Raw genomic sequence first — 17,412 nt, 5'->3', positions numbered from 1 at the left:
AGGTGAATAACTCTATACCAGATTTAAAATAGACATCTCGGAATTCATGGAAAGAAATAGGGGTACCGTCTGGGAGGAGCAATATATCTGGGTATCCCAAAAAACCTTTGTCCGGGGTAGAATAATTGTTGAACGTGCGGGATGCAATAGGGAATGGAAAGAAGAGATCAGGCATGAAGAATCCTTGAAAGAACTTGAAATATCTTCTCTGTGTGACTGGGGCAATATGTCGCTGAAAAGAAAATCATAAGATGTAGATACGAGATAAATAAACACAACACACAAAAATCGAGAAGTACATGTTCTTTCTAAGACAGAGATATTGGGACAATGTTGGCAAGTGTAGTTGCTTGGTAGCACAAAGGTTGAAGCAATGGGAGGGCAGGAACATAATGACATCACTCAGAATTGAGAATGGTTTCCAGAAACTCAAGATCAAAGAGATACTGGAGATCTTCGAGGTGTTCTACGCAAACTAAGCCACACTCACCTCAATAATTTCCAGAATGGGATAACATTCCCACTGATCACATAAGAAGAGCAAGGAATCCTGGCCAGCCGAATCATGGAATAGGAGGCGTCTATGGCTGTAGAGCATGTGAAAAGTTTCAAATGTCTGGACCAGTTGGCTATCTAGCTGAATTCTACTCAAGGTTCAGAAGTGAGCTAGGGCCTAATTCACAGAAGCATTTTATAATGGCACAACCCCATTGGAACACGTTCTGTGAATAAGGGCCCTATTGTCGATACTGTGCACCCTTTATAATGATGGCATGACAACCAGTTAATTCCATCAGCACATCAACATGATTTTTATGGCGGTAGAAACCCTGAGATCGCAGGTAAGATTATGCCTTGACTGCTATCCCACAATCAAGTAGGCTTTGGTCATGATCGAAAAATGCAACACGACAATATATTTCTGGTTTATGGCCTGCTAATACTGATAAGTGACAGACTACGGCTTCCCACTTACGAGATCAGATACATTTGGACCCACCGGACACCGACCCAGGTAGGCAGTAAGTGCATGCCAAAACCATTGCTACTATTACCCCTGATTTTGTTACTGACATTCCGCGGTTTCATTGAATCACCGGTACATTTTTGATACAGTTTTTTTACAGGGGAATATTCCCCACTAAACTACAACTATGACGTCACCTCCATTCATTTTGCATGACTGAACATCAATCCTCATCAATATTTATCCGCATACCTGTGTACATCATGATAAGGTACTGTGGACACACATTTTCTTGCTTCACATTCATTGATTTCTCTTTTCATCTATGCATAGTCTAAACTTATCGCACCACCAACTACTAATAATTGTCAATACCTTCAAGCATCATAACTAATTTCACCACCAGAAAAGATTGTAGTTCAGGAGGATATCTTGCGCTCACACCATACACTTGATCTAAGTTTTACATTTTTACAAGTCCAACATCATTATTCATAAAGTCACTCCAAGTGTTCCTTCAATATGAATGTTTTTAATTCTTCTAGAGAAAAACACAGCCGACACATGTTTCGACCACCGGTACTTCTCAAGGCCCATGTACACTCCCTATATCTCTTAAATTTGAGATCTCAATGTCAAATGATCACACTTGATCTTATGTTGAAAATTCAAAGTTCCAATCCTGTGCGGATGAGTCTATTGAGTAAAATGAGTATTGGAAATTCCCGTAGTCTTATAATTGTGAGTTCTAGGCTCCAAAATTCAAAAATCACCATTTGCTGGGCTTGAACTACAATCTTTTCTGTTTACTTGCTACAAGCTCTGTGGGAAGCTTGAGGGAAGATTATTACTTGCTGCCGACCTTTCTTTTAGGTTTTAAGAGTGGTAAATAGCGCACGCAATCCAATAGCGATCCCACAAAGAAACCGCTAGCCTAATTTCACCACCAGTTCTGTGTTGGCTTCTTACTTCGCCTACTCAGCTCCGAATAATACAGGGTCCTATTCTCTCCTGTCCACAGAGTGTGTTTTTCTCTGCCCCACCTCGCCATGTTGGAGCTGTACTATTGAGGATCACTCAGGCTTATTTTTCTCCGTTATATGCCGCCCTGGGATTCTTTGGGTAAGCACCACTACAGTCTAAATACGTGGCATTTGCCAATATGGCTCTATATAGTCTGAAAGTAATCTGGAAACTACAAATGTAGAAGACAAATTCTTGTTTCTTTTTCATCTTTTTTTATTTTTCTAAACTTGACTTGTTTGCAGACCTGTTAAAAATGTGTCAGCCATTTTTCTAAAAAATTAGAGTAGTGGCTGTTTACAAGGAGCACCACCAGTGGGTGCTCTAACAATTTATGTTGTTGTCTAAGTGCACAGTAGCTAGGTGCTTATGCTTCTGTACTTCTTCTTGTAATTATGTATGATGTATTGACCCAATATTTTATTTCTTTGTTGCTTCACGAACTAGATTGAACTATGTGATTTCCGTTTAGCTCTCTTTTCTCTCACTTTTGTTATTACTTTTGCTTGTGCATTGTGTTTTGTATCACAAGATTCATGATAATAAATGTCGATTTCCATAATAAGAGTCTCTTGACTGCTTTCAGAACTTAATATAGCTAGAATTTCAGAAGTGATATCGATAAGGATACACTGTATGTGTAATTAATAAAGAATTGTTTAAAAAAAAAGAATCAAAACGAATTCTACAGCAGCTTTGACCACATTTTTTATGTTTGGATGTTTGTTGCAGCAAAAACATAAAGAGAGATCTTCTGAGTGTCGACACAGAGAAGACTGTCAATGGTGTTGGTTTGGGCTGCCTGTTCACAGTTCAAGGCAATCCACCACATTCCAAATGGCAAATGTCCCAAAACGAGTGGCTACCAAGTAGAATTCAATCCAAAGTTCAGAAATGAGCTAGTGCCGGTTACTGTACTTGCTTTACAATGATGGTATAACAACCAATTTATTCCATCAGCACTTTAAATTGTCCATCAACAGTATGATTGGCAATGTTGGTAGAGCCCCCTAGATCACAGTTAATTAATTATAGGCCTATCTCACTCAGCAATACAGATAGCAAACATCTGCCAAATATCTTTACCAAGAGATGGCGATGTTTACATCTTCACTAATGTCCCCTATCAAGTAGGCTTTGTTCAAGGCAGAAAAGCATAACACCACATTAGATTCCTGACTAATGTCCTACAATTGTGTGGTATCAAGAGCATAAAAGGATATCTGCTGGGTGCCGATGAAGAGAATACATTCAACATTTTAGGTTGGGACTTTCACGAAGACTGTATGGGGCCAGTATCTTGGATTAAATGTGAGGATGAGGGTTCTACTGTTATCCATCAGCTGTCATGTTGCTCTTTGTGATTGACGCTGAATCATATTCAGCAATCTCCCACGTTGTGCAGAAATCTCCGATATAATAGTTTAACTGGTGAAAGTCGACCATTAGGCCCACTCTGATGGGTGACCAGCTTGGAAGCTGGAGGGCCTCTGTCAGAAGGTAGTTCACTGCTACTTCAAGTATCTTTCCCTTGCATTCCCGAACACCATGCCAAAGTTTCATTGAATTCAGATTCACTTATGCAAGACATCTCGAATGGCATTGGCAGATGTTCTTTCCTTGACCTGTGCCTGTGGGGGAATTTGAACATTGTTACTATCCCGTCAATATATTCCCTGTCCAACATACATTTTTAAGTACATGAGGAGGGTCTTCTTAAACAGTGACAAACTGTTAACACATCTTCTATGGAAAGGAACAATTCCTAGGCTGTCTCTAAAGAGACCCCAACCTCAGTAATGGAAAGGAGGCCTTGGTCTGCTCTGCATTGATGAGTATTACACAGCCTCTGTGTTGCATCAGTCGGTGCGTCCCTTTCTAAGTGGTAGAGAGGACGCACCAAATTGTGCGTCCCTTTCTAAGTGGTAGAGAGGACGCACCAAATTGGGTCAAGCTGAAGAACGAGCTGTCCAATGATGGAGCCGGACACACTCACCTCCAAATAAAATAAAGAATCAACAGTTCATTACAATCAATCTTCTGAAAGCAAGGAGAGTCCTCCACTCGATGGAATGAAGGCACAAAATTCACATCTAGAAGATGGAAAAGGCACCGATATGTCACAACTCTCATTTACATGTACTCCAGGGGAAAATGAACTATAAAGTTTGGATACAGAGGGGTACTCTCTACGACAGTGTTATCCAAACTTTTTTTACTCGGGTCCCCCTTGAGTAAAAATATGCTTTCCTAGTCTCTCCAATTGCCAAAGCTGCTTATATTTCCTATTGGAGAAGTTCTTGGACTACCTTTTTAAAGATACTCACGACACTATGTGGACATCTTCTAGCCGCCCCCCCCCCACCCGACCGTCGGCTCCCACGAGGGGCAAGTCCCACAGCTTGAAGATCACTGCTCTACGATTTGGAAAAGAAAGATGGCACACTCAAATAATGTAAGCAATTTCAGAAAGAGTACCTTCCCACATCAGAACTATGAAACAACCACAACAAGAAAAATGAGTTATGTTGCAGGAAATCTTTGCTGATATCCTTGGGGTCTCATTACCTAAATGATTTGTCTGTAAGGAGATTTCATTGGACAACAGGGAGTGTTTCGATAAGTACAGGCCAGACAGCTGCACTGAACTAAATGCCACATAGTAAACAGAAACAGGCAGAGCTAAATGCCGGCATTCCAAAACTTAACATAAGACTTCAGGACTGATTCTCCAAACAATGTAGTTACTGCCATAAAATATTTTTAATCTGCACTTATTTCATACAAGCACATGCTGGAGATGTGGCATGGAAACTGGTATCTACAGTCACATGGTCTGCACATGCCAGAAATGTGAGCAGTACTGGTCTGAAATGCTGCAAAGAATAAACATGGTTCTTTACTGTAACATTCCACTAACAAACTCCCAAATGCTATCCAAAGATCTCCCGAAAGGGGTAGGTCTCGGGTGCAAGGCCAAGCTATGCAATAAATATCGGCTGTAAAACACACCTGGGAACTGAAAGTCAACGTGCAACTTCAAAGGTAGAAGAAATAGGAATGTGTCTGGCTGCTCGCAGACACGGGAGTGGGGCCAAGCACAGGTGTGTTTCTCCTTCCTCTTCCTCATCTCCGTCTTCCGGGACCGAAGCCTCCTCCTCGGATGCCCCTTCTTCCGAGGTGGATGCTGAGGGGAAGAACCTGGAAGGGATGCTGTGGCTGCTGTCTTGACGCAGGTGTGGGACTGTATGGGGTTTTCGGAGCCCTTGGTCCAGTGCGACTTTTCAGATCCCTCCATTAGACAATACAAACATACACCTTCGATGGGGTTGCCTCTTATTGTGGACATTTGCAAGAAGCTCCTTTGGGAGTGGAAGGACCCAGAAAGGATTGCCATGCCCCAGTTTATGGTGAAGCTCTCTCCTTTGTCAGGTGGGGACACCTGCATCTCGGACTCCATGGAGGTGGATGATATTCTTGCGAGTCTGGTGGGGCGGTCCTCCCTGTCGGCTGAGGAGGCGAGAACAGGTGGATCGCAAGGTCAACTGACCTATGATGGTGTGCGTGGTTCTGCCATGGCCATGGGTGCTGGGATTTCGGCTCAGAGGCATGTTCATCCTCAGGAAGTCTGAAGTTTCACAGAACATGGCGGCTCGTAAACCTCCTTATAAAGGTGCAAACCATCTTGGTGATTCGATGGAGGACAAGGTTCACAAGGTGGTCCTTGCGGACAAGCTGTATAGAAAGCCTCGCTTGGCTGCCAAGTAGTCCTCTGCCAGGCCAGGCCCTGCTTTTTCTGGTTCCAAGTTCTGCTGTTTTCATAGACCTCACTGGAGAGGGGGTTGTGCTCCTATTTGCACCTCTCAGCCTTTGTGCCCTATGCAGAAGTCCTGACGGTTCCAGGGGCCGGTAGGTGGTCGTCTCCAGCTGTTTTTTACGGTGTGTGCCCGGTAGTGTTCTGATGCCTGGGCTCTTCAAACAGTCATGGATGGGTATCGAGTGGACTTCCTGTCTCCCCTGGTTCAGCCTTTCTTGGGCAGGATGTTGTTTCCTCGCAAGCAGCCCAAGATATAGGTGATGTCTACAGCCCTGTCATAATTGTTGCTGAAGAACGCTATTATGCTGGTCCTACAAGTCCAGTGGTGTAGAGGGTTTTACTCCAGGATATTTCTGGTTCTGAAACCTTCTGGGAAGTTCTCCATCTGAAGCACCTGAACTGTTTTGTGAGGAGGGAGCAGTTCAAGATGCAGACTCTGCAGAACATTCTCCCTCTGGTTCTGTGAGGGGATTGTTTGCAGTCCCAGGACCGCCATGATGCTTGTTGCCATGTTTCTCTGCTCCCCTCCCAGGTCAAGATCTTCCGTTTTGCAGTGGGACATCGACATTTTAAGTTCCTGGTTCTCCCCTTTGGATTGCGTTCAGCCCCCCGGGTGTTCACCAAGTTGGTGGCTCATCTCTGCCTCCAGGGTGTTCAGCTTCTCCCCTATCTGGACGACTGACTTGTCAAGGCGACCCGGCGGGAGATGGTCCTGGTGCATCTACGTCTGGTCTGCCTATACTCTGAGAAACTGGGAGTTTCTCGTTAACTGCCCAAAATCCCACCTGTGTCCCTCCCAGGATCTGGTTTTCATCAGGGCCCAGTTTTGCACAAGTGTGGGGTAGGTCTTCCTGACTCTGTTGAGGGTCTGACGTCTTCCATCTGTTCTCCTAAGGGTTCTCTGGCAAATGTGGGCTCCAGCTCACCTATTGCTTGCTCTGCAGGGACACCTGGCCTCTTGTAGTTTTCTGGTGCGGCGGGCCCGCCTCCATTTTCGTCCCCTGGTCTGCTACCTTCTGACCCATTGGCTTCCGGCCTCTAAGGCATACGAGGCCTCTGTCCCTGTCTCTCAGGCTCTGAAGTCGGATCTGCTATGGTGGTTTCAGGTCTGAAATCTCCGGGTGGGGATGGACCTGGTTTGTCCAGTGCGGACCATTTTTACTACTGATTTCAGTGGGCAGGGGTGGGGAGCTACTCTGGGGTCCAGTTTGGCGCAGGGCCTGTGGGAGCCGGGGGAGCTTTGTCACTCATCCAACTCGAAGGAGTTGTGTGCCATTCAGCGGGCACTGTTTTTTTCGGGGAGTATCTGCTGGGCTGAGCCTTGGTGGTCAGGATGGACAACACCACAGCCTTGGCCTATGTCAATCGCCAGGGGGACTTGGGTCGGTCCCTGAATGCCCTGGCCTGTCTGATTGCTGCATGGGGGAGAAACATCTGGTGTCTCGGGAGGCTGCGCACATCAGGGTTTGGACAATTATTTGGCAGATCGCCTCAGCACGGATTTCCCCCTCTTCCCAGTATCTGGTCCTATCGGATAGGGTGTTGCGGAGATCTGCCACAAGTTCAGGTGTTCGGTTCTGGATCTCTTTGCCTCGCAAGCCTCGGTGAAGGGGCCCCTCTTCTGCTCCTGGTTTTCATCAATGGGTGCCTGGAGGGTGGACGCCCTGAATTTGGTGTGGCCGCAGGGTCTCCTCTGTGCCTTTTCTTCTCTCCCTCTTCTTCCCCGAATGGTACAGCGGATCAGGGGTTCCAGGACGACTGTTCTTCTGGTGGCTCCTTTCTGGCCTCATTAGGTTTGGTTCCCTTCTGGAGCGCTAGGATTGGAGGCCGTGGTTGATTCTGAAGTGGCCATTCCTTCTGCAGACGGGGCTGGGGTGCGAGCTTGGGTAGATTCAATGGGCAGTTTGGTTCTTGCGCGGTCTCGATTTTCTGGTCAGTGGTCGAGTCCATCCTCCAGGCTAGGCACCCTTCTACCTTGAAGACCTATGACTGCAATGGGGGCAGTTTCCGGCTTGGTGTGGACGGTCAGCAGTTCCCCTGCTTCAGTGTGGCTTGCCTTCTATTCTCCAGTTTCTCCAGGAGGGGTTTGACAAGGGGCTGGCTCTGTCCCCTCTTCGTTCCCAGTGGGCTTCTGTTAAAATCCTCAAAGGGGACTCTCAGGGCCGTATGCCAGGGGATGCCTTGGTGGGGAAGTTCGTTAGAGATGTTACTGCTTCATGTCCCTGTACCTTTAAGGGTCTTCCTCCTCGGGATCTTCCTTTGATTGCATCCTGCTCCTCACTCTCAAGACGACCTTTCTTATTGCAATCACGGCTGCCCGGCGTCTGGAGGAGGTGGGGGCTTTATTGTGTCACCCTCCCTTTTTGTGAGTGCTTCCTGATTCCATTGTTTTATGCTGTGACTCCAAGTTTGTGCCTGAGATGGTGTCACGTTTTCACACTTCACAGGATCTGGTTCTCCCCACTTTTTTCCCCTGAACCCGAGACTCCTGACAAGGTGGCTTGGCATGCCATTGATGTTCGGCTGGCTGTCCTGGAGTACCTTTCTAGGATGAAACTGTTCTGTCGGACTGATAGCCTGCTTGTCACGTTTGGGGCTGCTGGTGCAGGGCAGAAGGCTTCGGTGGTGTCCATCAGCCATTAGATACAAACTGTCATCTCTATGGCTTATGTGTCTGCTGGTTTGCCTGTGTCTGACTACGTCCAGGGTCGTTTCACTAGGGGTATGGCAGTTTCCTGGGCTGATGCTGGTGGGGTGTCTCTGCAACAGATCTGTAAGGCTGCAACTGGGGCAGACCAGGGCACGTTTATTAACCATTACAGGCTGAATGTGGCTCACCCCACAGATGGCTCCTTTAGGGTTGGGGTTTGTCTGTTGGCATGTGATTTTCTGTGGGATTAAAGTGTGTTGTGTTGCAGCACTTCTGGCTCTCTGTGTCTCATTGGGACCTCTCCCAGTTGGCTGTGCTTTGGTTTACCTCCAAGGTAAGTAGTGGGACAAGGAAGAGGATGTTAGGCAGAATCCTGTGCAGTGCCCGTATGGACTACTACACACAATTAGAACCACAGGTGGCAATACAAGTTTTACCTTTGGTACAGCCCGTACTACTAAGTTATAGTGGTAGCAGTAGCAGAGCAGCCAGGCTTATCTCAAGAGTATATGAGCAGTAGCAGAGATTACACAAAGGGACCACAATTACTGTGACTCAAGCAAACACTGACTCAAGGTTTTAGGTAGAAAAATATAAGTACATTTATTTTTAAACCGTCAGTTATAAACACAACACTTCTATTAAACTTTAAACAAAACCACACGTCAAATATACCAAAACTAACCAATTCACTTTGTACAGTATGTCTCAAGGTAAGTACCCTGTGTTTGAATGAACCTGTGTTATGAACGAAACACGATACCGCAGATACAGTTGCGATCAATTTTTGACAGTTCGGTCTACTAAATAAACGCATATCCGTGACATGAAATGCTACCGGGGCAAAAACACTCTTAGCACCTGAGATACCCAGAGGGAGTTGGAGGCAAAAATCACAGGCGATATTTAGGTTAGGCAGACAGGATCGAGAAACACTCAGAAACAGGAGTTCAAAAGTCAAAGGGCCGGAGTCAGGGTTAAGTGACACCGGAGACCTGTTGTCGAAGATCACACTTTTAGACAGTTCACGATTCAGCGTAGCCAAGAGTACTTTGATATTGTCAATGTTTGGAAGCAAAAGTTATAAGAAGGAGGGAAGACAAGGGCAAGCCTTGAAGATGAAGAAAAGGGATTCACCCAATTTCCTCAAGCAGAACACAGTACCTTATTCCAATGGTGCAGCTGGTGCCCTGGCAGTTGTTCCTGTTGGTTTCCTGCAGACCCACGATGCCTGGAGCTTCAGTGTGAAGGAGGACGTCTGAAGGGGGTTGGCACCACACAGGGATGAAGCCGGCAGCAGCGACAACGAATAAAAGGTGTGCTCCTTAAAAACAGGAGAGGCTTGTCAGGTGGCTATCCGAACCACTACAGCAGTGTGCAGCGATTTCGACCACGAGGGTGACCTCTGGCTGAAGAAGATGAGCTGGTTATCCCCACCAGGCTCACGGGAAGAAGACTCCGGACTGGATCTTCTCTTAGTCGTTGAAGGGTAGATAGCTCAGGACTGCAGCAGGGCTTCACCGGGATGGGGTAGTTGCAGCAGCCGTCGTTCTCTCTGCTTCTCTTCGGTTCCTTGTAGTTCCAGTGGCGACTCTGACTTCTAGCCCAAGAGACCTGCCTTTTATGCGCAAAACCCCCATTCACACAGCCTGGCTGTCAATCACACAGCAGGGGGGTTGTCCAGCCGGGACAACCACCTCAGCCAATCATGGCAAAGTGCGACTTGGGTGCGACATTCAGTCTACCTAGACACCCAGGCGCCAAGAGGAAGGCTTCTCTGCAGAAGCCCGCCAAAAGACGGTGAACAAAGAAGGCAAACCTAGTTTGCTGCGCAAAGTAAAACACAAGAAGGACTTTCACAAAAAGAAATGGCGAATAAACCCAACCGGAGCCAAAAGAAAGACGATTTGGTCAAGCGGGTTTATGCTTAAGGATGCAAAAATAGCAAAAAGGATTACCAAGTCTATCTACTATAATCGTGGTAGAAATGTTAGGATAGATACCACTGCCACCAGCCAAGTCTAAATGTTAATGTTAAAAGAGCAAAACAATGCTCAGGGAGGTACAGACAGAAAAGGGGTACAGATTAGCCCTTTCCAGTACTCCATGTAAAATGCGGTGTACTGGGTCTGTGGTAAAAGTGACTAGGTAAAGTAAATGGCAACTTTACCTTTCTCTGGGGGACAGTAGTCAGCCCCAGCGAAATGGAGTCAGAGGGAAGTCCAAAAGACAACCCTGGGTAACTACACTGAGGGTGCCGTGTAACCCATACAAGAACAGGGGCACCTGGAGTGGTGTGCTCCAGTGCCCAAGATCACACAATAAGTAAAAACACATAGGCCAAAACGCATGTAAGAGTGGAAAAAGGATGTACACTCTTACCAGGTGGAAAAACAAACTCCAGAAATCCAGCAAAGCTGCTGGAGGACTCACTAGGTGAGGGAAATTAGCCCTAGAAGGAGAATTCCCCCTAACAGAGGGGCATGGAGGTAATGCTCAGATTACTTACTGGCAATCTTCTTTACTCCTAGTCCTTGTCACAGTACTGACGACCCTCCTCTCCCTCCCTGCAGGGAGGGTCCCATGCTCCAGCTTGGATATTTTTAACTGGGGATTATGGGTAAGTTGGAGGTATTATACCTCAGAAGAAGAGAAAGTGAAGAAGGGTTCCTGGAATGGTGGTGAGGCCTCAAAGGCAAGTAATGTGACGAGGAAGAGAAGAACTAGGAGTAATGAAGAGTACCAGCAAGTAATCTGAGCAATCTCTCTGCCCCTGACACGCCCTAGCATAGGGCTGCACCGAAGCAGCCTCTACACTATTATGGGCCTGTGCTAGCCCAGTCAGCATGCCCAATGTGCCATGCCAGGCTGAGGAATCAAACCCCATTGGCCTTTAACACAAAGACATCAAAGTAAGCAGCAACCCACCCATGAAGCCAGAAAGGCAACAAAGCCCCACAGTTTCACATCGAGTGACTGGGTAAATGCACGTCTATCTCATAAAGACAGGAAGACCCTAACCAGCTATGGATCACCAGTCCAAATTAAAAGGTGTACACCACAATAAAATTAAAATCACAAATGTGAAAGCACAGTGGGTCATTTTGATTGCCCACGTACATTGCATGGAGGGGACCGCCTCTGTATGCACTTTTGAGAAACACATCCCCTCCGTGCATTGTTCCTCATTGGACCTGAAATGGACCTACAGCTCATTGTCACCATACAAGTGATAAAAGGAGCAATACAAAAGACACATTACATTTTTTTTATTTTTTATTCGTATATAATTGCATTAACAATTTTTACAAAAAGGTGATGTTGGTCAACTAACAAGAGCCACACGAAGAGCGACAGAGGAAAACAGAAAAGTGCAGCAGTCCCACAGTTGAAACCCAAACAGGGGGCGATTCCCACCTGGTTTCCTCCTCTTCCCTGTTAGAGTGTTGATTCCAGGTCGGGGGCCTCGTCGTCGGTCAGCGTCGGGACTTTAGAGGCAATTGATTCTAATGCACATTCCAAAATGTTCACGGTCGCTATCGTCCATTTAGTTTTCTCCCCTGACATCAGCCTATTCCACCATGTTGTATCTGCATCTTCTAGTGTTCTAGAAATATCTGTAGATAGGGTAGTCAGGTATGTGGCTCTTGTTTTACTTAACTCTGGGCAATATAACAGCAGATGTTTTATCGATTCAATCTCATTCATTTGTTTGCAGAGTCGGCAGGACTTCTCGTTCATTTGTCTTCTGATCGCCTGGATTTCCCGGGTTGGTAGGAGATTGAAACGTGCCCTCATGAACATTTTTCTTAGTTGGTTATTTGGAAGTTTGCTGCAGTATCTCATTGGTTCTTTTAACTTATTGTTCTTCTGCGCTTTTTCCAACGTTTCTATCCAGTCTTGGTCTTCCAATTTTGACTTCACTCTTGTAGGGTTATTTATAAGGTCCTCTTCATTGCAGGCGATATCAGTGAGCTTTTCTCTCAGGTTGTTTGTCCAATTGTTTAAAATAGCCAGGCTATGGTTTGCTATTTCGTCGGCCACTATCTTGTAGATAGGCAAGCTGTCCTTGATGAGAGTGTTTCTCCAGAGTTGCATTGCATTTAATTCCACCGTGGCTTCTAGAGAGAGTAGGCCTAAGTCTCTTCTGATAAGTTCCATTGCGGTCGCATTTGGCAGACCCAGGACCGTTTTCCAGATGTAACTCTCAAGTTTCCGCCATATGTTCTTAGGAATGTTCAGGGTCCCTCCCATGCCGTATGTCAAGGTTGGCACCACCTTCCCTTTATAGAACTCAATCGTCGGGACCAGGGAGAACTTGCCATATTTTCAGTCTAACATTTTCATTTGGACCGCAAGATATTTTGTTTTTTCCCACAGGATCTTCTGCGTTGTAACTTCTTTTGCCGAGTTATCGATGTGGACTCCTAAGCATTTGAAGCTTTGGACCACTTCGATTTCTACGTTATCCAATGCCCACTTGTAGCCTGCAGATGTTTTCTTGGCCTTTTTTCCAAATATCAATATTTTTGTTTTAGCTTTGTTTATTTTGAGGTTGTTTTGCTCCGTATATTGTGCCAGATTGGCGAGTTGTCGTTGTAAGCCGATTTGGGTTTGATCTAACAATATTAGATCGTCTGCGTATAGTAGACGTGGTATATTGGTCTTACCCAGCTTTGGAGGAAAAGCTCTTACTGCGTCGTCCGAGTCTTTAAGGTCCCCTAGAAAAGCAATAAACAATGCCGTGGCCAAAGGGCACCCTTGTTTTACTCCTTGTTCCACCGGTATCTCTTGCGACAGCAGGCCCTGATTGTTTAGGCGCACTCTTAGCTTGGTGTTGGTATATAACGCCTTCACCGGGTCCAGTATTTCCCTAGGGCAGTTCCATTTTTCCAATTTGTTCCACAGTCTCCGTCTGTCCACTCTGTCGAACGCCTGCGACAGATCCACAAAAGCCATGAACACGGTCGGCGCTCCTTGCTTGACCTTGGCTTTTATCAAATTTAAAATGAGGATGTTTACTGTAGTGCTTCCCTTCTTTAGGAACCCATTTGAAACGGGTCATTTGCCGGTGATGAACATTACATTTTCACAATTTTGTAAAACATAGACAAAATCAGCTTGTTGAGACATACTGATAGGAAAAAGTGTAAAGGCATCCCACAAATAACTATTGAGAAAGGCATTTACAATGGTTTCCTGTGGAATCTGCCTGCGTTTAGCCCCTTAAGTGCTAAGGGAGAGTAAGGCAACGTTGCATGACTCCACCTTACTCGCGCGCTGCCTGTTTCCCTGCCTCGCATCGCTCTGAGAAGCAGCGTTTCTCTGCACCATACTCCCTCAGAGTGCAGCAGCCCTGAAAGGTAAGAGAGCAGCACCACGGACTGTAACACGTGTACTCTCTAGATCCCTTGCCTTCACTCGATTCCATTCTTTTTGCAGCGAGGTGAATCACACAGTTACGTGTACTGCATGGGCGACTCTGGCGCGGCCTAAGCAGTTGGTTCAGCGGACTGCTACCCTCCAGTTTAGTCACAGTATATCATATCACACACTCACGCCCATAGCCATGGCGACTCTGCTGTGTCCCAGTAGTTTGTTAAGTAGATTACAGCAACCTCAGAGGCACTCTTTTTTAAGTCACGGCAGGATGTAAGTTCATAATTTAGAAGTGCGAGTGGCCCGCCAGCACACCCTAGGACTCTGTGCACCTTTGCACCCTGTAACGATCCAATGACCACCCCGTGAGATAGGCGCAATATTTAGCTTTGCCCTATATTTTATTTACAATGCCACCGGGATCATAGCCCATTGTACAACAGGATCTACCGGCCTACGTACAAGCCAGAGACCCCAGTACAGACAAACTCCATTCCGGTAAGACATTGGCACAGCACGTGCACTGTCTTCTGGCTAGGATGAAACACCACCAAGAGACTCAGACTAACAGTCTCTTTTGGCTATCCCTTTTGTCGTTTTTTCTAAGGCACTTGGGCATACCAGATCCCACACAGTGACCTGTGGTTTGAACCTCCTGCATTTGGAATCGGGGACTACCTTACGAGCTCCATATAGTAGCGTAACCTTGCACACGGTAAGCTCAGTGATGTGTTATTTCGGCATTAATAGCCTTTATAATAAATGATCTCCACTCTGAGACCACACACTTTCTGAACCACGTACTTCTTGTCATTTTTGTTGACAGAAACCAACAAGACACTCTTTTCCTCAACCAGTCCCATTGTCCTGATGAAGGCCAACCACATGCAAGCTTTATGAAACAGCTTCCCCGTTTTGGCCGAAACACAGTAGTGTCGACGACCCTCTCTTTGTATCAGTGTCCATCACTAACACTGTTAATTGTGCACTGTAAACCTGTGTTGTGCTCACATGTTATCTGTAAATTGACCTCTGTAGATTTTAGACTTGTCCCGGGAGGATAGCTCAGCTGCAACGTGTTCGCCTTGGAAGCAAGACGACACAAAGCAACACAGGTTCGATCCCCAGGTCCGCTCTTAGAAACCTCTGGGTATTTAAGCGCATTATAAATACGCAACTAAGAAAAAAAAACAATTACGCTACTAAAAACAAGCAATTCCTGTAACAGCGCCTCGATGCCCGCAGGCTGTGTAAGCGCTTTAAAAATGCAAAATAAAATAAAAAAGAAGAAACATGCCTAATGCTCATCAACTCCAGTCAATTTGACTGGATTGCACCTGTGCGTATTTTGTACAAAACTGTATAAGTTAATTGTGTCCTTGTTGTTTGATTGTGACAGACAAATGTGCATTAAAAGCTTGGGGTAAAAACATTTTTTGACACTCACAACATTTGAGAACAATTTTTTCTTGCACGTAGGGGTATACCTATGAAAGTGTGTTTTCTCATTCACCCTGATTATTGTGTGCTTATATTGATTGATTGATATTTTATTTCTATCGCGCTCATACACAAGTGTTTCAGAGCGCGACCAGGCAGGGAAAGGGAACAGGGGAGAACAAAAACAATGATCATACTAGGCCCAGTGACATTGAGAACGTGCAAGTGCAGGGTAGAGGTAGAAGGGGGAGAAGTGCATGGAAGGGGCAACAAAAGGAGAGTGCGGAGCGAGAAGGAAAAAAAACAAAAATAATAATAAAATAATAAATAAAGAGGCAACAAACAATGGGAGTGCAGACAGCAATTGGCAAGTGCTGGGTTTATGGCAGCAGGCCGTGTAGGTCTGAAAGTGCAGGAAGAAAAGGGGAGGGCTGTATGGGTACAGATACAGACCCCAGTGCAGGGGGTGGCCCGGAGGCAGTGCGTGGGGGTGGCAAGATGAGCAGGTACCTGGGCCCAGAAGACAGAGGGTGGCCAGGTGCATGGTGCTGAGGGAGAGCAGAATCAACAGGGGGGAGGGGAGGAGAAGGCAGAAGCAAAGAGGAAGGTTTTGAGGTGCTTCCGGAACCGGAGATGGTTCAACTCAAGTTTTAGAGTGGCAGGGAGGCTGTTCCAGAGGGAGGCCCCAGCCGAAGACAGAGATCTACCCCCAGCTCGTTTCTTTGAGAAACGAGTGACCCTGAGGGAGTTAGAGGTAGAGGAGCGGCGTGCTCGAGATGGGAGGTATTTGCGGAGGGATAGCTGAAGGTATGTTGGGCCCAGGCCCCAGAAAGCCTTGTGGATAATGCAGTGGGTTTTGAATTTAATCCTTGCATCCACAGGGAGCCAATGGAGAGATTTCAGAGCTGGAGAGATACGATCCCAGGGCTTGAGGCCAAGGACAAGTCTTGCAGTCCTGTTCTGGATAAGTTGTAAAGGGCGGAGAGTAAAGGCAGGTAGATTAAGAAAGAGGCTGTTGCAATAGTCCAGCTTAGAGAGAACCAGAGCTTGGGAGACAGTGAGCTTCTAGGGGAATGAGAGGAAAGGAAGAATACCTCTGAGGAGGTGCAGTAGGCGGTTTTACTTTTTTGATACATCAGCGATGTGGGCAGAGAAGGAGAGTGTGGAATCAAATGTGACACCAAGGTTCTTGGCCTCGCAGGTGGGGGTAGGAGGAGGGCCAAGGGAGGCTGGCCAGAGAGTGAGGGGAAAAGAAGGTGATGGTGTGCCAATGAGGAGGATCTCTGTCTTGCTGGCATTAAGACAAAGATCGTTGGCGGCACACCAATCTTGGATGAAAGTTAGGCAATCAGTGATGAGAGAGGTGGAGGAGGTGGCGGAGGGCAGCCTGAAAATGAGTTGAGTGTCGTCTGCGTAGCACTGGAAGTTTGAGCAGAAAATGGCAATACAGTGGGCGAGAGTTGCCAGGTATTGGTTGAAAAGCCAGGGCGAGAGGTTAGACCCCTGGGGAACACCACAGGTGGAGAGGAAGACAGATGGTAGGAAGGACCCAAGTTGGACCTGGGAGGGTCGATCAGAGAGGAAAGAGGTCAGCCAGACCAGAGCCTGATCAGTGATGCCCAAGTTATCCCGGAGACGGTTAAGCAGGATGGTATGGTTGACCGTGTCGAAGGCAGAGGAGAGATCAAGTAGGATGAGAACAGAGGGAATATTAGAGTCAAGGTTGGAAAGCAGATCTTCACGGATGTTCAGGAGAGCAGTTTCCGTGCTTCTGCCAGATCTGAAGCCAGACTGATGGTCGTGGAGACAGCCAACAGAATCAGAATGAAGGTTTAGCTGAGAGATGGCCAGCTTTTCAAGGAGTTTGCCTAAGTAGAGGGTAATGGAAATTGGGCGATAGTTGGCCGGACAAGAGGGATCCGCTGTGGGTTTCTTGAGGAGAGGATGCACAAGGGAGTGCTTAAGAGGGGAGGGGAAGGATCCTGAGGCAAAGGAGTGGTTGCAGAGGGTCGGCAAGGGCCGGAGCGAAGGTATCAATGTGGTCCTTGAGAGTTTTAGAGGAACAGGGATGAACCTGTTTTGACGAGGCTTTCATAGATCGGACTAGTCTAGCGACCTCTTCAGGGGAGAAGAGAG

The sequence above is a fragment of the Ambystoma mexicanum genome, chromosome 2p (genome assembly GCF_040938575.1).
Source record: "Ambystoma mexicanum isolate Mex_15411 chromosome 2p, UKY_AmexF1_1, whole genome shotgun sequence".
Taxonomy (NCBI): Eukaryota; Metazoa; Chordata; class Amphibia; order Caudata; family Ambystomatidae; genus Ambystoma; species Ambystoma mexicanum.
Note: the sequence above shows the minus strand (reverse complement) of the source record.